Genomic DNA, 21,840 nt, shown 5'->3' on the forward strand with positions numbered 1-21,840 from the left:
GCCTGAAGTTGGCATCCTGCGGGGATACCCTGGCACAGATCCTCACCAACAGGTCGTCAAACTGGTTCCGGGTGAGCTGGAAATAGCGCTGGAGTGGGCTGTCATCCAGAGGCAGCTCCTGTGGAAGGTAGTGACATTTCTGAGCTGTGTGCACCTCTGGAGTATTCGATGGACCCAGACACAGCGGCGTCTGGATCTCCAACTGTTTCTGGCCTTTGGCAGCAGTCGATCCCAGCAGTGAATTACGTTTTCTCTCAGTCGCTTTGGTGCTTTTCTCTGTTCAGAAATACAATTTTCATCACTGTTTGTTCAACATCCACAAATTCTAAGTGAAAGATTATTTATTGAATTAGATATTGTCACATTTAACACATGGCAGAATGTGAAACGGGGCTTTGATACAAACAAAGTTGACACCAAAAGAAGAAAACTGAAACACAGATAAAACAGTGTTTGATAAACAAAAAAAAATCCAGGGTTATACAAAGACTTACTCTAATAAATCCTGGAGATATAAATACTGGAAGAAGCAGGGGAGGAGATCAAACGTACAAGAAAAGGGAACAGGCTGAATGCACTCTGGGTAATAAGGAACACGGGTGAAGTCAGGACACAGTCGGTGCAATTATGAAGAGCATGAACTACAAAATAACACAAACACTTCATACACAAGAAGCCTGGGAATACAAGCATAAATTCTGACAATACAACTGAGGAACCTGCTGAAACAAAACTGACTGATATCAGAAACGGCAGCGAAACAAGACTAAAAACAAAACTTTAAACAAGTGTTAATCTGAGTTATTCTTTCTGTGTTTTCCCCCTGTGTTTTCTGATCACTTGGTTTCTCCCTGTGTTGGTTTAGTCCATGTGTTTCCCTCCTGGTTGATTGCTCCTCATGTGTTTCACCTGTGTCTCATTTCACACCTGTGCCTGATTACTCCCCTTTCTAAACACGGTGCATCTCAAAGCTTCAAAGTTCCTTCCTTCCTTCCTTTACTTGTGTCTAAGTCCTTCCCACCAGAGATGAAGGAGAGACCTGAAAATAGTTCATCCGACTATGATCCCTCTCGTGTCCTCGTGCTTCTTCGTTTCGGTGAGCTTGTGTTTCTTGGTTTTGTTTTTTTGTTGTTAGAGTTTTTGGTTTGAGCTTTGGTTTTAAGTTTTTGAATTTTGAGTTTAGTTGAAATATTTTTGTTTGTTATATCTGCAACTGGGTACTCCTCTCTTGTTTTCCCCTGGATTCCTGACACAGACTCTCTAATAACATTTATTTTTGCTCATTATATTAAAAATATGAGACCACCAGCTTTAACTAAAAAATGAAACTGATAAAAACCAAAGTAGTATAAAACAAAGTGTTTCCCAATAACTAAATAAATGAATAAAATGTAAAAAATGTTTAAAAATAATAGTGTTCTTTTTAATTGTAAAGTACATACTTCACAACTAACAATAATCCCTGCATGTTCCTTTAGTACAGAACATGTAGACCAAGGGGCTGCAACCTTTACTATCAAGAGAGCCATTTTTCCTCAGCTCACCTGGATTAAAATCATTCAGGGGCCACAAAATCTACTTTATCTTCACAATAAAGACAAAAAATTGTAAAAATAAAATAAAATGAAATAAAATGAATAAATAAATAAAAAATCTGAACATAGTTAAAATCTAAGGAATAAATATATAAATGAGAAGTTTTTTGTGTTGAAAAATTTGTACATGTGATGTCTTAGTTCTTTCATTTTTAATACATTAGCATAAAGTAAAAATTTGATTATTAATTCTATACTTTTTATATATCTGAGACGTTTCAAAAAGAAGCAAAAGTTTTTCAAAAATTTAAAATAAAAAAAAAAAATTGCAAAAATTCCAAATTTTGTGAACTTCGAAAAAACTTGCAAAATTTCAGATTTGCAAAAAAATCATAAATTATTATTTTTTTAAAAAATTGGCTATTTGTTTAAAAAATTTATTTAAATTTCAAAAAGTTTTCTTTTTGAATCAAAACTATGTAAGGTTAAATAATTTGCAAAAATTAATAGAAATACAGAAAATAATAGAATTGCTAATTTTTATTAAAATTTGAAGAATTTGCAAAAAAAAAAAAAAAAGAAATTTTCCCCAAATTTAAAACCTGTTGAAAAACTTAACTTCAAATTTGCAGTGAGTAAAAAGCGAATGCAAAACATTGCAAAATTTGAAAGTTCTATTTGAGGATGTGATGCACATTAAGTTCAACCAAATGTTTTCAAATGAGTTTATTTGGTGTCAATATTTCCATGATAGTTTTTAAAGCTACAAGGAGCCACTGCCATAGAGTAAAAGAGCCACAGGTTGAAGAACCTCTGTGTAATCTCATAATTTTATGTACTTTAATCACAATCGCACAATTTTGCTAAATCCTGCAGCTGTGGCTGTTGTTGGCAGCTGTTGAATCGAACCAATGAAGTAATCTGACTTAGTTACTTTTGAAATTTAGTAATCAGTAAAGTAACTAAGTTACTTTTAAAGGAGTAATCAGATTACTGTGTAACTGTGGGAACACTGTAAGAGTGTATTAATATTTGACTTTTTGTGTTTTAATCTTATGTTTCACAGTAATGCAGGCTAAACTACATCAGATACTCCTTAAAATTTAAAGTTTTAAGCTGGTGTTCAGAATGGGGCTGTAATCACAGGAAAAATGCCTTTTTTGATACTGTTAAGATGATGAATGGCTCTCGGCAGCCATTTATTTTACTTCAAGGATCTAAAGAGCAGGGACATGGTGCCAAAAGTTCCTGAACATTAAATGATAAATGTGAAAGAGGCTGATAAACTCTCCATCTCACAAAACGTGTGAACACAGCTCCGTCTGCAATTGTTTGAAGATGAATGAATCATCCTTGAAACTTTGTGCTGAAGATGTATCATTTCTGCACGAGACAATCCATCTTTTTTTTTTAAAAAAAACCCCCAAAAACATTCACATGCAATATTTGGGGACACAGGGATTTTTTTAATATTTCAGCTCCTTTAAAAAAATATACATTTCATTTTGAAATCTTTATCTGTTGTGTTTTTAACCAAGTTGGAAGAGGAAGGAGATACGATTCATTCATCAACTGACATGCTGCTGTCAGGTTTGGTCACTCTGGGACCCAGAAATCAGACAGAGGGTTTAGAAAAATCAGGATCTGTTTTCCAGGGAAGATGGTTTTGAGTTTCAGACTTTGTTTACGAGCAGGGCAGGCTGGGGCAGACACAGTTGATAATCCAGAGGGAGAAATAATCCTGAGGAACAGAGAGAGAAGAGATTTAGTGTCAGATCCAGATCACAAATCTAAGGTTTTACTGTTGCTCAGCTCCTCCTGAAGACCTGAACACTGCGGTGCAGAGCGGTTCAGCAGCAGGTGTGTTCATACAGGAGCTTGTCAGATGGATGGTCTCAGGTGTGGAGTTGATTGGCAGCAGGAGGGTGATCGAGAGCCACGCCCTGACACACACTGACACACACTGACAAACACTGACAGGAAAGGAGGGAAAAACACACACACACACACACACCAGGGGAGACAACAGAAACAGGAAGAGGAAAGGAGAAGCCATGACGTGTGAGTTACAGAGAAACCCTTCGTGTAAACCGTGACAGCCAAAGCTTGTAAAAGTAAATGTTTCATGAACCCATTTCCCGTAACTCTGCACTTCTTATGGGGTGTTTGCACCACTGTAGCACAGTGCTAATCAGACGTACTTTGATATTTCACTTACTTGATATTTTGATGGTCATAATGAAAAATGATCCCTCAGTAAAAAAAAAAAATGATTAAGCCTATTATGAATGAAACACTTTATTTTAAAGGTCTGCAAATTTCATTGCATTTAGGTAATAATTAGAAAAAGCAGAAACGTTGGGTACTTCTAAAAACATTTTGTGGTGGGTTGTGATTTAATTCTAAATAAATCATTTGCTGATTGTCACCTTCTTACCTTGCAATTTGGAGTAAATTTCAAAGAAACTGGAAAAAAACAGTAACCTACCAATTAATTTGGACATTATTTTAAAGTTATGTGCTAACTTTAAAGAAATAAGAAAAAAAAAAACTTTGTCCAATCATTACCCAAGTGTGATGAAATTTGCAGACCTCTAAAGTAAAGTGCTACCGTAGTAACATTAATTACGTAGGGTAATTATATTGCTTATTAGGCAGAATTAAAAAATACTGATGAAATAAAAGGAAAAAAAAATACAAAAAAAATTAAATAAATAAAAAACAAGAAAAGTAATACCAACCCTGATTTCTTAAGCTTTGTAATAAGTAAAAAAAATAAAAAAAAATAAAAAAATAATAATATATATATATATATATATATATATATATATATATATATATATATATATATATATATATATATATATATATTTTAAATTAAACCTAAAAAACTCGTAACTGATTTCAAGATAAGTTTCAAGCAAAGTTTCTCCATCTTTTTCTCGTTTCCGGTTTACCTGAGCCCAAACTTTTCTCCCGGGGTACAAGGACTTAAAGTGGATGCTTGTTTTGGTGTAATTGAGGTCATGAAGCGAGAGCCCGGCGGAGGAGATCAGCATCAGGTTACGTGTCTTACTTCTTGTGTTGACCACTGCTGCTTCAGTCCGTGTTTTAAGGTCTGGAAATTTTTTCACCCAGTGAAGTCATGAACAGTTGGCGCGAGTCTTAGAAAGACGGGTTTCCCGGTCCTGCCAGGAACGCTTCACCTTAGAAAATTCTGGAGCATGTGGTCCCAAAAGAGGCGGCCTCAGAGTCATAGTGGTCACACATGCGCCAAAAGCATAGACTGTATAAAACATGGACGTTGCCTCTGCAATGTCACCCGTCTGTTCTTGAAACCGTGAAATGAAGCCAATCGACGCAGCCACATTGGATATACCGCCGCCTGACCTGATGTTTTTAATGTCGTAAAAGTCTGTTTTTTTGGCTGGGCGTGTACATGACTTCTGGTCTTTCTGCAGCCAGACTTAAGTGAATTCTCAACGAACAGCGGCTGTTAGCACTTCCTCATAGGCTTCATTTTTACTGTCCGGATGTTGCCCCTTGGTCTTTGCCTCAGACGTTGACTTCTCGTGTCGACCACTGCTGCTTCAGTCAACATGTAAAGTCTGAAAACATTTGCGAGACTCTTAGAAAGACGGGTTTCCACATCCTACCAGAATTGGCTTCACTGTAGGAAATCCTGGAGCATGCAGTCCTGATGTTCGAGAGAGAGGCGGTCTCAGAGTACTCGTGGTCACAGATGTCCCCCAACGCATCAACTCCATAGATCCTGAGCGATCTGTCAGCAACAACCTGTGACAACAACATGACAGCACAATACCGAATTATTTATTCAGGATTGACAGATTATTGTTGTCGATATTTAGCATTTTGTGGCATATCTGCATCAGCTTTTTTAATAACCAGACTGACAATCAGAAATTAAATTTCAGACTGTTATTTTGGCTCCAATGAAGCCGCGCCTCTCTGAATCTAGCATTGTCCCACCACAGTACCATCTGATTGGAGACACAATTTTTGAACTTGACTCTTGTAGAAAACTTTTTTGAAGCCATTTATATTTTTACATTTTCATTCAACTTAAAAAGGCAGCTGCTGATTCTGGGAGCTGTTTGATAAACATCTGCTTAACGACTTTAATCAAAGTTAAGTGTTGGAGTTTGTACTATCCCAAGTTTTGACACCAAAATTTTCACTTTTACTGCAAATGAATATCGGCCCCAAATATCCGTTATCGGCTCTCTTGACTACTGATAGAAAAAAAAAAAACATATCAGTCTATCTGTTTTAATTATGCATGCTCACCACTTGGTTTTCTAACCCGTCAAAATGAAAAAAAACAACCTTCAGATTTTTCTGTCATCGCTCAAAAAATTCTGTCAAAGTTGGTGAGTATTGAGTTAGCACAACCTCTGGTGGTCATATAAGTAACACAGTACAAACAGGAGGATGGTGTACGAGCTGACCACTTGTTTTTCTATAACTATTATGTTCTTCACAGATATAGTCTCAATGATGGAGTGCCTATAACAGTAACAGCTGAACTGTAGACACTCAAGGGACTATATTTTTTTTTTTAACTCTCTGGACGTGGACTGATGATCTCAACAAGGTTTCTTTAAGTTCATGTTTGTGCCCAATTTTCCCAGGAGACCTCAGAGACGTGACTGAGATGCTTGCAGACATACGGTCTTTACGCCTGGACTTTGGAGTTTCTGACGGCCACTTTTCTTGGAGAAGCTGCAGGGGTCTGTAGACAGTAGGACCAAACATGTCATCACGAGGTCTAAAGCCTCAGGGTCCCTGCTGAGACCTTCATCCCACTCTTTGTTGGACTCTAAGCAGAACCTGCAGAGCATGGATTTAAGTGTCTAGTGGAACTTCTCAAAAACAACTTCTTGGAACTCAAGGACTCAACTTTTAGCCTGGAAAAACGTGAGTACTTTTATTTGTTTGAGCTGTAAACCAAAGACAGAAACAAATATTGTCAGTGCTTTGCTTTTTAAAAACAAATTGAAGACCCTAGAGACAAAAAATGAACATCCCATCACATGAAAATGATTTAGAGGCCCTCATAAATCTTTAGGAGGCTGAAAGTGCAGTCTTCATGCAGGCGCTGTCCTCCAGTTGCATATTTACTCGCTGAGACACAGGGTGTTTCAGCATTTTACTCAAGTATGAGATTGGTGTTCAGGAAAAGTAACATGTTCACATTTTTTGCTTTGGGCCAATTTTTGCCTGTGACTAAGCGTCTCTCCCGCTTCAGAAAATAGCCTCTCTGCTGGCACAGGAGTAGCAACAGTCCTGAGGTAATCTTTTTGCCACCTTGTACAAAGATGCCAAACTGGGAAAGCCTTCTTATTTATTTTTCCTGAAAGCAAAGGATCCTCAATCATTTGTTTTACATTTACTTTAATGTATCCGTGCATTTTGACATATGCGTCTGTGTTTGCTGCGTGAGTCCTCGAGTGTCAAGCTCTGGACACAATCCTCCCTTGGTTGTTGAAGAGTTGGCAGGATTTCTTTCAGTGTTCTCAGAGGATGACCCCCATGTAGGGATGGGAACCAAGTTAGGTACTTTTAATCCCTGTTTCCACCAAGCGGTTTGGTTTGGTTCAGTACGGAACATATTTTACGCCGTTTCTACTGACTAATCCACTGACCAATCCCCAAATAACTGAGACAACCGTCCAACTTTTCAGGACCCTTCTGTAGGGGCGCCAGACTAATCCAACCTAATCCCAGAAGGTGGAGCTACAACACTGCAGACCGTTAAATGATGGAAATGCTTCCTACCACAAGGGGGCAGGGTTGGCTGAGGAAACACGAACAGGACCAAGCTTAAAGTTCCAGGATGGAACAAGTTGGGTCCTATCTCAAGGTTTAGGGCAGAAATTACCCCTACAGCAGTGTTTTTGTGCAGCAGAAGCCCAGAGCGCTCGCACCAAACACCCCCTCCCTGCTCCTCTGCCGGTTTCCTCTGCACTCAGACGGGGCCATATTTTCCTTGACCAAAAACACAAATAAACGGACTCCCACAGAAAAACTCTGATATCTGTCTGCATTCACGCTTTATTTAGAGAATTTTCAGCGCGTTACTTTCACACAAAAACACCGCTAAATAAGGCTCTAGTTCTCATCGTGTCGCTTCGTCCTGGCAGACTACCTGCGTTTGTTTATATCTGGTACTCCGCACGCGCAAACTGATACACGAAGCGGCGAGCGCCTCATAGCCAGCTGTGGCTCTGCAGCGGAGGTATCGCCGTTTTACGACACAATGAGATTGGCCTTGATGAAAAATGCCTGAAGCATCAGATATGATCCTCAGTAAATTTTAGAGCCACGTTATCTTTGAAGAGTGAAAGACTGCATTTGCCAATTTTTCATTTGTTAGTCCGATGTTGTCTCTGCACGCAATTTACACGTAGACTGTATAAAACATGGACGTAGTCTCCCTGACATCACCCATCTGTTACTGAAACGGAAAACGAAGCAGATCGGCTATCACAGCCATATTGGTAGTGGAAGGGCTTTTGCGTACAGCTATAGGGCGCCTGTCGGTCATGTGACCCTGAGCTGTGCCTCTGATTGGGCGAGCTTGTGATCTTAATATCCTCTTAAAGGGTGAGTCCAAAAAAAATTCACCCCCTGTACAGTGAAAGTGAATTTAGCGATTCAGACAGGAGACGTTTTTTTGAGCCAGGCTGTAAATACGATACATTTTGCTTTGAAAAATGCTTTCTTTTGGCTTAGTGTGTCTGGAGACAGCCTCAAGTGGACACATGAGAAACAGCAGATTTTAGTGCTTCTGCATCATCTCAAATTCTTAGATCGGAGGTTGACGCTTGATTTTACGGCGTTTGCACTGATTAATCCTGGAACAGATCCCCAAATAACCAAGAGGAACCATCCAACTTTTCAGGGACCCTTACGTTGGGGTGCCAGACTAAAACTAGAGAAGTTGCATTTCCTTGCAGCAAATGCGTTGAAATGCTGAAGCTGGAAAAGTTTGAATAAAAGTGGAAAAAACTGAAAATGTAAAATAAAGGAAAAAAAAAATGTTAAGAGAAATGAGGAAAAGACAATGAGTGGATAAAGAAAGTGGATACAGTGGAAATGTAAATCAGCCTACAAAAGTTAAAATAATTAAATAAAAAGAGAGAGAAACCAAACAGTGAAATCTTAAAAATGTAGAAGAAAGCAGAAATCTATGATTAATGTGTAAATGAGATGAGGACAATAGGACCAGTTTAATGTGTGAACAGAGTCTCGAGTCAAAGTCTGCAAAAGGTAGAAGCAGTTGAAGTTGAAGGAGTAGCAGCCTTTTTTGTTTGATTTGAGTCAAGTTTGAGAATTTTATGGCAGGTTAATCGGCAGTTTTTTTCAGTAGCAGCAGCTGCTTCTCTCAGTCAAATTGAAAACATTCCGCCCTCTGAGAGCAGGAGGAGAGGTGAAAAGAGTGAAAAGTTTGTGTCGCTTAGACAGTGAAATCTCAAAAACAGTTGAAGATATTAAAAACGTTATTACAGATATCAGTAGTGGAAAGATCAGTGAACATTTTAAAGCAAAAATGAAGTCTGTAAGTGGGAGTAAGCTGAAGTTAGAGCTTGTTGAAGTTGAAGCAGATTTTAGTCAGAGGAGCTGAAATTTCCCATCTGTTTAACATAGAGAAATTTTTTTGGAAAAAGCTGAATAAATCAAAAAGTTTAATAGTTAGAAAAGTGAAAAGATATAGCACACTATTCCTAAACAAGCTGAATAGTTTAAAAGTTGAACGGTGAAAATCGGACAAAATTTGAAGGCTGTGAAAAGAGCCAAAAAACGTACGGAAGAATAAGAAGAAGAAGAAGAAGAAGTGGAATAAAGTCACAGGATAACAATATGTTGAAATGCTGAGTCAGCATTTCAACATAATGAACGTGCTGTACCAACCTGTACCAAACCGTACTGATCTAGACTGGACTGCTTGGTGGAAACAGGGCTAAAGTGTCCTGTCACAGTCTGATGGACCCCACTGGTTCTTCCCGTCCAAATATCACCTCTTTGACTCTGTGCAATCTTTTTCTTGCTTATTTATCTGAGAGATTTCATCCAACATCAAAGATTTCCTACCTGAAATCCAGTTCATAAAACGTCCAAAACCATCGAAAGAGGCTTCAGCTCCATCACTATCATCTTGTCAGGCTCTTTGTGATTTCCAGGCTCTCTGTGAATTATCTGGAAATGATAAGGCTTCCTGTTTCAAAGGAGTAGCACATATTGGAGATATTCTTTATAATACTTCTTTGCCTTGAGCTAAAACTGAACATAGAGCGAGATTATGAAAGTATCAGAAACTAACAATATATCATCCAGTGACAATGCTGAGGTACTTACTGCTACAGTCCTAATCTAAAAACTATTGAATAAATGAGAGAAGTAATATAACAATTACAGGCTGAAAATGTTCCTCCTGACTCTTTGGATTAATTTTTAAAAATATAATTATATCACAACTGTTTCTAACTTGCATTTAAATCACAATTCAGTTTGACCAAAGTGGGAAACTAAAAGCTTTAGATAAGTCCACTGGGCTAAAACATTTCTCACATTATTTTTCTCTCTGTATGAAATCATCTAACCAAAACTCCATTTAATGAGACATTCAAATATTTTCCCCACACGCAAAATAAAACTGCAAACCAGAATAAGTCACAAAATCCCTCATTAAACTCACCACAGGTCTTATCGCGGAGGAAACGACAGACAGACTCCAAACTGAGCTCAAACAGACCCAAGAAGCCACCAGAGCTATAATTCAGAGAATAACAGTAAATTAATTGATTTAGCATAAATTATAGTTATTTACAGTGATTGATGATTGGACTTGAATGAACTTCAGGGAGAACTGAGGTCAGAGCAACAAACAGACATGTCAGAGAGGTCGGGCAGCGAACAGAAAAATCAAAGAAGAGAAAGTAAAGAAATGACCAATCTTGTAACAGCTGCCGTATGATTTCCTGTGGACGATAGAGGAAACTTTTCTGGATCAGATTGTGAAGGGGAAGAAAAGACAAGAGAAAGAGAAAAGTTCCCAAGTTAAAACAGTTCAAAGTTACAGGTTTGTACCTTAGAAGAGCTGCTGCTGCTATGAATAGGACGACAATAACAACAGCACTGACCAAAGTTTGTATCTGGACTAAATCAGGATATTAGCTGCTCACATATGTACTGCATCACTCCAGAGTTTCCTGCCCGGCGAACGTCGCTGTCACAGACTTTTTTTCATTTGCTGCTTTTCTGAAGTTTGATGGAAAACCTGACCAAAGGAAATATTTGATTTTTTTAGGGTGCTTTTTTTTTTAAACTGAACTCAGCTTTTGTTGTGTTAATACTGTAAGCTGCTGAAAAGGAAGACTGAGCTGGTAAAAAAAAAAAAAAAACAGCTTAATTTTATAAACTAAGCTTTTTATCTGATTTTTTTATGTTATTTATTTTTATTTTATTTATTTAAATAAATTAATTGATTAATTATAATTATTATAATTTTATTTATTTATTTTTGTGGCAAATCAGAGACTCTATACATCCAGAGAAAATATACCAAAAATAAAATATGTCCAGCAGTATCAGGAATTTGGCCCAATAAACGATAAATAATTAATCTATAAAATAAATAAATAAATAAAAAATAAATAAAAAATACCAATGAAATAAAATATTATGACACAAGGAATTAAAATGAATTACAAGAGTGATAGAATAAAATAAAATAAAAATTAATATACACACAAAAATACCAAAAAAATTGGTACTGTTTAATACCGATACTGGTTGCCAGGTACGGGGCATCCCGAACCGTATCGTTTCAGATGTGAAAGGTACCCATCCTTAATGACATCTCCATGGCTGATGATACATCCTGCTGTACATCTCTTAGTTTAGATTCTTCCAATGGAGAAAATGTTGGAAATAAGATGTTAAAACTTTTTGAAACTAGTGTACTGCAAAAAAACTAAACCTAAGTTTTTTTTTGTCTTATTTTGACTAAAAATGGTCTTATTATACTTGAAATGAGCCACATTTAACTTATCAGTCCAGAAAAATGTTTTGTTTCCAATTTATTTAAAGGCAAAAATGAGGTCTGCATTATTTGTAATGAGTAAAAAAAATCTGCTAATTGAACAAGAAAATTTCCTTTTTTTTTTTTTTTTTTTTTACTAGTTACAAGATACTCAGATCTCATTTTTCTCCTGAAAATAAGACAAAACATTTGATAAAATCAAATTGTTTTCAGTGTGTCAAAATGTATTGTTTGGCCATCTGATTATTTATTTATGGCCCACAATTATTATTATTATTTTTTTTTAAGTCATACATTTACACCAGTGTTTCTGTTTGGATTAGACTTTCTTGAAATTAGCTTTATCATGTGATAAAACATGATCCTTTCTAACTTCTGTGAAGCTTCTTCAACCAGTTTCTCAAGAAACAAAATAGAATCCTCTGTTAAAAATTACCCCATGTAACCCCACTTTAATTGAATAAAAAAATAAAAATCTGAACTATCCCTTTAAGGTATAATAGCTGTGTTGCCATTGTAGCAGCTCCTCAACAGAAGGTCAACTTTAAAAGGTTTCCATTACTGAAAAGGTCGGAGCTCTCAGGTGTGACGAGCTGCTGGACCAGGAATGGAAAAGTCAGAAACACCCAAATAACAATTAATGAGATTATTAATTTATTTTTTCTTCATGTGATCACAATAAGGCTGTCTGAGTTAGTGAAAGGATGTTGTTTCCATGAAGACTAAATGTTGTTTTTGTTGTCGATATCTTACACACATGTTAGAGTCAACCCCTGTGGGCCATATGTATCAGTGTGTGAGTGTGTGTTTCTTCCTCCACTACCCTGAGTGAAGGCTAGGGGGTGCACTGTGGACACTGTGTGGGTATAGGAGAGGAAGAAAGGGTGTGAGTGTGTGTGTGAGTGTGTGTGTGTGTGTGGGTAATGTATTCCTGCCTGTGGCTGGGATGGTCACATGGGGAGAGCAGCCTGTTTAAAACAGCCTGGGCTCCCTCAGTCAGAGTAGTGCGAGACACGGAGACAGAGGCACACGTTCCTTCTCCCTCTCGCTTTTCACGCATGCACACACATGCTCACGCACACAGACTGCAACTTTCCTCAATCGGACTGACACAACACACACACCGGGATAGACACTCCCCTCGCAGCGCTGAAGAAGAGGATAAGGAGTGACAGATCAGGAAAAAAAAAGACGCGCAGGAACAGAGGAGGCTTCCAGTGAGTAGCTGATTGATTATCTTTTTTTTTTTTCTCTTCATTTTCATTTTGGACTTTTCCTCCTCAGCGGACTGAGTGAGCGCGAGGGAAGGAGGGGACTGTTGAGGAGGGAAAGAGGAAAGGTGACAGCAGAGATGTGGAGCTTGTGCAACATCATGATACCCCCTCCATCAATCCGTCCCTCCGTCTGAAGGATCTAGTGCTGTTAATTAGCAGGGTTCGCGTGGAATGAGAGGAATGTCATGGCGTGGAGCTGAAGTGGGGTTTGCTCCGCTCTCTTGAGCTTCCTTTGTGTGTCCGTTGCATGTCCTCTCTGGATTTTGGTGTTTCATGCGCTGACTTCAGTGTGGTGTGGAGCAGAGTGTGTGATGCCCACGCTGCTGAGGCTGTGATTAATATAAACCCATTGATATGCAGATAGAGTGGGGCAGCGCACAGCTCCTCTCCACTGGGGGAAAGGGGACTGTCTTGCTCCTTGCCCTTCTCCTTATCTCTTCTATCCAACTGTGCCTGTCTCCATCTGTTTCTCTCTGTCCTTCTGACTTCCTGTTTCGTTCATCCTCCGCTCTGACATCCCTGACCGGTGGCGTTGCTGCCGCCGGTCTCGTCCTCAAACCTACTTTTCGTGTCTTTTCATTAACTTTCCCCTCGTCTCCTATAGGCTCAGTTTGTTGTCTTTTCATCCCATCTCAGTCGCTGCCCTGTGGATGCCGTGGATGCATAGCAGAGGGAGGATTGCAAAGGAGCCGTGATGAGGGAGAGAAAAGGGGAGGGAAAGGGAGACAAGGGAGAGGAATGAAGGAGAAAGTGGACGGATTGGGAGGAGGAGGGGGGAGCATTGAAAAGGCTGACACTGGCTCGGACAATTAGCCTGAGGAGTCCGTCCTGGGGTGCTATTCTGAAGGGGCTTTAGGCCCTGGGCGCTGGGCGCTGGGTCATGGGATGCCTTGACCCCTCCAGTCGACAGCAAGGCATGGGAGCCATTATCACGGCCTGATTGATTAGCACTGAGCGGAAATCCCTTTTCTCTTCTCTCCTCGGGAGAAAGAGACTGGAGCTTTTTGTCCTTTTGCTGCTGGTTTAGTATCTGCCTCCCTGAATGTGGAGAGCTGTAGCTGTTTTGTTCCTCCTGTTGTTGGTTATGGAGGTCTGTGGTCTCTATCTTCTCTCACTGGACTTGTCTTTTTCCCCTCTCACTGTCTTCAATGTAACGTGTGTGGACACTAGTGTGTCGTATATTTGCCTAACAAGACAACGATGTTGGCTTCATGGAGGAACATGGTGCAAAAAACTGAATCTTAAGTGTTTTTACCTCATTTTAAGTAAAAGATGTCTTCTTATACTTGTTATGAGCCACATTCAACTGGTCAGTCCAGAAAAATGTCTTGTTTCAAGCTGTGTCTTTAAATAAGTTAAAACAAGACATTTTTCTGGACTGGTGAGGTGAATGTGGCTCATATTAAGACTAAGTTTTTCAGTTTTTCCAGTGTATAGTGTGTTGGAGAGCAGGTTATCTTTGCACTTTGTATCCAGAGATAGTCAACTTTCATATTTCTTACAGAAGTAAAGATCAGTTGTAAGACAGAGGACTCTCCAAGTTGTAAATCTTTCGTTTTTAAAGTTTTACAGTGTTGGTTGTGTTGGAACAAGTGAGTTCACTGCAAAAAACTGAAAACTTATCAAGTGTTTTTGTCTAATTTTAAGTAAGAATGTCTTGTATCAGGTTGTATAAAGACAAAAATGGTCTGACTTGCTTGCAAAAGTAGAAAAAAAAGCAGATTTTTTTTTTTACATCAACTAGGACCTGATTTTGTCGTTAAATAACTTGAAACAAGACATTTGTCTGGACTGGTCAGGTGAATGTGGCTCATGTTGAGTCTAAAAAGACATTTTTTGCTGAAAAGAAGACAAAAACACTTGATAAAATTTAATTTTTTTTTGCAGTGTAGTGATTTTTTTGATATGTATAGTTTTTTCCTGTTTTGTGTTTTCAGATACACTGCAAAAACTGTAACTTTTCAAGTGTTTTTGTCTTATTTTGAAGTAAATTTTGTCTTTTTATTCTTGAAATGGGTCTGAAAAAATATCTTTAAGGTAATTTAAAGACAAAAATGAGTTGCCTGTAACAAGTAAAAAAAATCTACCTTTGAAAGAAGAGAAAAATTGCAAAAACGTTCCAAGTAACTTTTCTCTTATACCATTGGCTGAATGTTTTGACTTGTTCAAAGCAATTCAGACCTCATTTTTGTCTTTGAATAACTTGAAACAAGATTATTTTCTTGACTGGTCAGGTGAATGTGGCTCATATTGAGTCCAAAAACATTTCTTTTTCTCATTATAATACAAGCACACTTTATTAGATCTACATTTTTTGCAGTGTAGGGACTTTTTTGAAATTTAAAGTATTTGCTGATTTGAGTTTTTTTAGACACGCTGCAAAAAAATGGAAACCTTATGATGTATTTTGTCTTATTTGAGGTTTAAAAAAAAGTCTTATTATTCTTGATATAAGCCACATTCAACTGGTCAGCTGAAATTTCTTGCTTAAAGTTGTTTAAAGATAAATTGTAGTCTGAATTGCTTCTTATGATGAAAAAAAACAAAAACAAAACAAAACAAAACAAACAAACAAAAATAATGTGCCAGTAAACCAGAGAAAAAATGGACTGGTCAGGTGAATGTGGCTCTTATTAAGTCCAAAAAAACATTTTCTACTGAAAATAAGACAAAAACACTTAATAAAAATGACATTTTTTGCAGTGTAGGGACTTTAAAAAAATTCTAGTTTTTTCTGTTTTGTGTTTTCAGATACACCTCAAAAACAGAAAACTTATCAAGTGTTTTTCCTCTTATTTTAAGTTAAATTTGTCTAGTTATACTTGATATAAGCCACATTCAACTGGTCAGTTGAGAAAAATGTTTTGGTTCAAGTTGTTTAAAGACAAAAATGAGGTCTGAGTTGCTTGTAACAAGTAAAAAAAATTACCAATGAAATAAGAGAAAATTGCAGGAAAATTTTATGTAACTTTTCTCTTGTTCCATTGGCAGATTTTATGACTTGTTACAAGCAATTCAGGCCTTATTTTTGTCTTTAAATAACTTGACACCAGACATTTTTCCTGACTGGTCAGGTGGAAGTGGCTCAGAAGTCTTTCTACTGAAAATAAGTGAAAAACACTCAATTAGATTTCATTTTCTGCAGTGTAGAGACTTTCACAGGAAGTCGTTCTCTGTTACCTCTGTGAGAGCACCTGCAGTCGCTGATAATGATGCATTTCTGTTGCTATCTTGAAGTTGAAGAAAAAAAAAAGATGAGGCTCTAAATAGAAAATCTGCCAATATGAAAAAAAAAGAAGCGTGAGGAGAAATGTAACAAAAACAACAGGGGTTTAGGCTCCTTGTCTTTGGTCTTTATCTTCATTCTTGTTTTGTCTTTGTCTCTTTTTGATTTCCCTGTTTTCACACACCGGGTCCATCCCTATAGCTTACTTGCTGCTGTTGCCCCCCCCTCCCACAGACTGGGAGTTTAGCGGGGTGTTTAGCCCAGCTCATGGCTGATCAAAGCAGTGTGTGTCAGACTGGGCTTAGCCCAGGCACTCCTAATGGAGCTCCGTTTTCATGCCTAGTTGGTGGTGGAGCGGGAGGGAGGGAGAGATGGGAGGTGTAGGGGGAAAAGGAGGGAGGGGGTAAATAGAAAGGCTGACAGAAAGAGTTCAACGGAGGGAACGACAGCTAGACAGATGGAGAAAGGGCTACAAATATGAACAACACAGGCAGGCAGATGAGGGCAGACAGGCAGAGAAGACGGAGACGGTGATGATTAACGGGCAAAATAGGCAAAAGATGAAAAGGAGACCTCGGCAAAAAATACAGACAGGCTCGCAGGAGGAGCGACACTTGCTGTCACCAGCAAACGAAGAGGCACAAAGCTTGCTACATGCATATAAAAAGACAGGAAGTCAGGGTGTGAGCAGGGAGACAGAAAACAAACCTCTTTCCAACATTTTTCCCTCTCCTTCTGGAAGGACCCAGCACCAACAGGGGATATATTTTAGGTAAGCAAAGGATAGCTCCCACACATGGTTTGGTTTTAGGCTGGAAGCAGCACCAGGCGGGATGAGGCCTGTGTGTGTTTGTGCAGATGAAGACACTCTCCCTATGGTTAGCATGTGTGTGTCAGTCTTTGTCCTCGTCTATGTCAAACAGCAGACAGACATGCATGTTAAATCAGTATTGATTTTTTTTCACAGACTATAAAAAGCCCTCTAGACTTCTTGGATACTGACCCTGAAATCAGGAGTTTCACATCTTCCTGTGAAATCCTGCTGAAATATAAGCAGACGTAAATCATTCCCTATGTTGGAAAAATGACACCTCCTCTTATTATTTTTCAGTTTTTCTCAAGCCTGTCTCTTTATTCCTTGACCTTTAAAGAAAAAAAAAAAGAAAAAAATCTATTTATGTTTTAGTTTGTAATTATACCTCTCCATCACTGAGCCCTCATCCTTAATTATGTTGAAATGCTGATTCAGCATTCTTCAGTTTCTACTTTTGTCTTCTTCTACTTTTTGCAGCGCTACTCCCTCTTCAAACTTTGTCCTATTTTCACCGTTCAAATCCTAAACTATTCAGCTTCTTAAGGAATTGATTGCTGTGACTTTTCTCATCTCTAACCCTTAAACTTTTTGATTTATTCAGCTTTTTCTGACACAGTTTGCCCCATTAAAATGAATGGAAATCCAGCCTCTTCCACCTAAATCTCCCTTAACTTTGAGGTGCAAAAACTTAAGCTACTTCTTACAACAGACTCTGTGTTTTAGCACATTTGCTTCAAGGAAATGCAATTTCTTTAGTCCATATTCTTCCATACAATTTTTTGCAGCGCTACTCTTTCTTCACACTTTGTCCTATTTTCACCATTCAAATGTTAAACTATTCAGCTTCTTTAGGAATTGATTGCTGTGACTTTTCTCATCTCTAACCCTTAAACTTTTTGATTTATTCAGCTTTTTTTGACACAGTTTGCCCCATTAAAATGAATGGAAATCAAGCTTCTTCCGCCTAAATCTCCCTTAACTTTGAGGTGCAAAAACTTAAGATACTTCCTACTACAGACTCTGTATTTCAACACATTTGCTTCAAGGAAATGCAATTTCTTTAGTCCATATTCCTCCATACAATTTTTTGCAGCGCTACTCTTTCTTCAAACTTTGTCCTATTTTCACCGTTCAAATGTTAAACTATTCAGCTTCTTTAGGAATTGATTGCTGTGACTTTTCTCATCTCTAACCCTTAAACTTTTTGATTTATTCAGCTTTTTCTGACACAGTTTGCCCCATTAAAACGAGTGGGAAACTTCAGCTTCTTCCGCCTAAATATTCTTTAACTTTGAGATGCATAAACATCATATACTTCCACCTACAGACTCTGTATTTCAGCACATTTGCTTCAAGGAAATGCATTTTCTCAAGTCCATATTCTTCCATACAATTTTTTCTGCACTGCTCTTTCTTCAAATTTGATCAGATTTTCACCTTCTAAATTTTAAACTATCCAGCTTCTTCAGGAGATGATTGCTGTGACTTTTCTCATCTCTAACCCTTAAACTTTTCAATTTATCTACCTTTTTTGACACAGTATGCCCCATTAAAATGAATGGGAAACTTCAGCTCATCCGCCTAAATCTCCCTTAACTTTGAGGTGCTAAAACTTCAGGATACTTCCACCTAAAGACTCCATTTTTGCTTTAAAATGTTCACAAACCCCTCAGCTATTCATGTATAGTGTAACTTTTAGATGTCTTTTACAGTTTTTGAGATTTCACTGTTTAAGCAACACAAATGCTCATAAAAAACACTGCTTTTAAAATGTGTGCTGCTGCTTAGATGTAAAAATTTTCTCGAACAAGCCGCCATGATTTCCAGAATCTTCACTCTAGAAACACAAAAAATACATCGACTTCTTCTACTTTTTCTTCTTCTACTACTTTAACCTCCATTTCTACTGTTTTTCCTTTTTCTTTTGCTTCTTCTTTTTCTCCATTCCACATTTTCAGCTCTGTTTCATTCCCTTTAGCATTTTCTTTTTTCATTTTCCTTCCTCAGCTTCGGCATTTCAACACATTTGCTTCAAGGAAATGCAATTTCTTTGGTCTATATTGACTCTCTCAGCCCCACTTGCCCCCTCTACATTGCTTTTTTTATCCCTTGCTACTCTTCTCCCATCTCAATTTGAAATGCTGGTGTTTATGCTTCAGACAGAAGAAAGGTAAGGTAAAACCAGGATAATATTCCCCCCAACACACGCACCGCCTAGGTAAACATCCTCCGACAGATGTCCGAGCTCGGGCTTCATCAGAGGAAGGCCAGGGGCGGGGTGGACGGGTCGTGAATCTTTCTGCTGTAACGTACACAAAGGCTACAAATTGGAAGCTGCTGTGGAGCGAGGAGGAAGGAGCTTTTGGATAGAGGCAGGGAGAGTTTGTGATTCTTCTCACCTTCAGAAACAAAACCGTTTTCTGGAGGGTAGGAGAGGTTTGGGGTCTGTAGTGCTTCGTTTAAAAGGGACAATGAGAAACATCACTTTGGTTTTGACTTTCAGGGGGAGTTTGCTGCTTGAACAGCCGATAACATCCCTGTAGGTTCTCATTCATCCAGGTCATTGCAGAGTTAAGACGTTTTCTCTCATCCAAGATGAACTCTCATTCCTGATGAACAACTAATAACTTTAATATGAGAAAAGTGGCTCTGCAAATGCAGGGATGGATATTGAGTTAGGTACTTTTCTAGGTACTGATTGAATTACATCTGGAATACTGAGGACCACGTTTAGGTACCTAAACGCATCCTTGTGACTGTGAGGGAGTGGGAGAGTAGGTGATTTTCCATGCTGGACATGAATGCAGCATTGCAAGTTTTTATCCTGAGAATAAATATGTGAAATTGAAAAACTTTGAGATCATATTTTTTAACAAATTAATATTCCTTATCATATAAACACACAAAAGTACAGAAAATTGATACCATTGAGTACTGATACTTGGGAATGGGTACCTTTCACATTTGAAATGATACGGTACCAATTCCTGATACCTGGCAAACGGTATTGGGACTTAACAGTACCAGTTTTTGGTACTTTTTGTATCTATGTGGTAGAAAACATCATTTTTTTATATTAAAATTATTTTTTTCTTTTAATTCAAAATATTTATTCTTCAATATATAACCTTGTTACGCTGTGTTCATGTCCAGCATGGAAAATCGCCTACTCTTCCACTCCCCCCAATCACAAGGATGCGTTTATGTTCTTAAACATTGTACCTTTTGATTTTACGTGAATCGGTACCTGGTACTTTTGACAGAATTTAGTCGTGTCTATAAATGTAACTAATTCGGTACCTATGGATGGGTACCTTTCACATGTGAAATGATGTGGGACCGATGGCCAGTGCCTGGCAATCTGTACCGGTACTTAATGGTACCAATTTTGGCACTTTTTTGTTTTTAATTGGTTAAAAAACAGTTTGTGTTATAGTAAAATGTGTGTTTTTACAATTTAACATTTCTTCAATATTATTCCTTGCAATGCTGTGTTCATGTACAGCATGGAAAATTCCCTACTTTTCCACTCCCTCAAAGCCACAAAGATGCATTAAGGTATCTAAACATGGTACCTTTCGATTTGATTGTACATGAATCGGTACCCGGTACTTTTAACAGAATTAGGTTGGTACCTACGAAAATACCTAACTGGGTACTCATCCCTGTCAGTACCCATCCCTACCAATACAGATTGCCAGGTACCTGACATCTGTACCGTATCGTTTCAAATGTTTAAGGTACCCATCACTACTCCTATTGGTCTTGGGAAGCTGATCCCATTGATGTGGTCAATGCAGAAACAAGAGCTTCACTGGTTGTTGCCTTTCCCCTGCCTAAAGCTTACATCTCACTGATGAGCTGTGATTTGGTGGTTTTTACATATTTAGCATCACAAAAGGTACAATGGGTACCAAGTTAGGAACTTTTATAGGTGCCAACTGAATTACATCTGTAGTACTGAGCACCAATTCACTTAAAATCAGAAGGTACCATTTTTCGGTACCTAAACATGTCCTTGTGGCTGTGAGGGAGTGGAAGAGTAGGGGATTTTCCATGCTGGACATGAACACATCATTGCAAGTTTATATATTATCCTTTTCTTTTAATGCCATTAATCAGAGAAGAGGGTGAACCTTATGGAGCGCGACTTAGACCACTCGGCCATCTGTGCTCTAGATATAATTATGTCAAATTGAAAACTTTAGACTTTATTATTAAAAAGTAAGTACAGAGTACAGTAAGTCCAAACCTGTGTCTGCTGTCACGGCTCACGTTAATGAAATTAATTCCTGTTCATGTAAATCACTAAATCGGCTTACTCTATGAAATAGTCTTGATTTGTGTTGGTACATTTAGACCTGAAAAAGATTTGACACAATGCTTATAGAGACTGTGATGAGGTTATTTACTGGAGAAAGAGAGAGAACAGAAGAGGAAGGCTGCTGTAATGAGGAAGAGAAGATGATGCACGCATCCGAAGTGTGTATCATCCCTCTGTAAGAACAAATGCAGACCACAGCTTTATGCACAGCCTCCCTCTGTCCGTGAGCAGAGACATTAGAAAGCCTGAGCTCACAGCTCTGCTCCCACGCTTTCTCCTTCCTCACCAACTCCCTTTGCCTCCGTGCTCAGATATGCCACTTGCCGACTGCTTTTATCTAAACGCACCTAAGGGTGTGAAAACATGACAAGATTTTGTTAAGATTTGGCCCCAATTAAGCTGCCTCACATGCATTTCAGAGATCTGCACTTTACGACGGTTTCCTCTCTGCTGCTTGAGCACAAGTCCTGGCTCAGGGGGTGGAGGGAGTTTGCACGTATTCTAACGATCCAGAGGAGCTCCTGTGATTTTTATTTCACACACTGCATGAAGACAACATTTAAACACTTTCTTACTCTGTTTTGTTTCTTCTTTGCTGTCC

The 21,840-nt window shown here is 38.3% G+C and overlaps 1 protein-coding gene across 2 annotated transcripts in view; it reads left to right on the forward strand.

Annotated features, from left to right (window-relative positions):
- The first annotated feature begins 6,373 nt into the window (after window positions 1-6,373).
- Window positions 6,374-21,840, forward strand: part of cntfr (ciliary neurotrophic factor receptor) — a 397,904-nt gene continuing 382,437 nt past the window's right edge. The window contains exon 1 of one of the 2 annotated variants that reach the window (XM_074691062.1): window positions 6,374-6,473. The gene's annotated coding sequence lies outside the window, so the exon portion shown is untranslated. Of the gene's footprint in view, window positions 6,474-12,572; window positions 12,819-21,840 lie in introns of those variants that run through there. The other variant, XM_074691061.1, reaches the window with a different exon arrangement.

Source organism: Halichoeres trimaculatus, unplaced genomic scaffold (genome assembly GCF_033239565.1).
Source record: "Halichoeres trimaculatus isolate MK-OKI-2021-1 unplaced genomic scaffold, fHalTri1.1 fHalTri1_scaffold_16, whole genome shotgun sequence".
Lineage (NCBI taxonomy): Eukaryota > Metazoa > Chordata > Actinopteri > Labriformes > Labridae > Halichoeres > Halichoeres trimaculatus.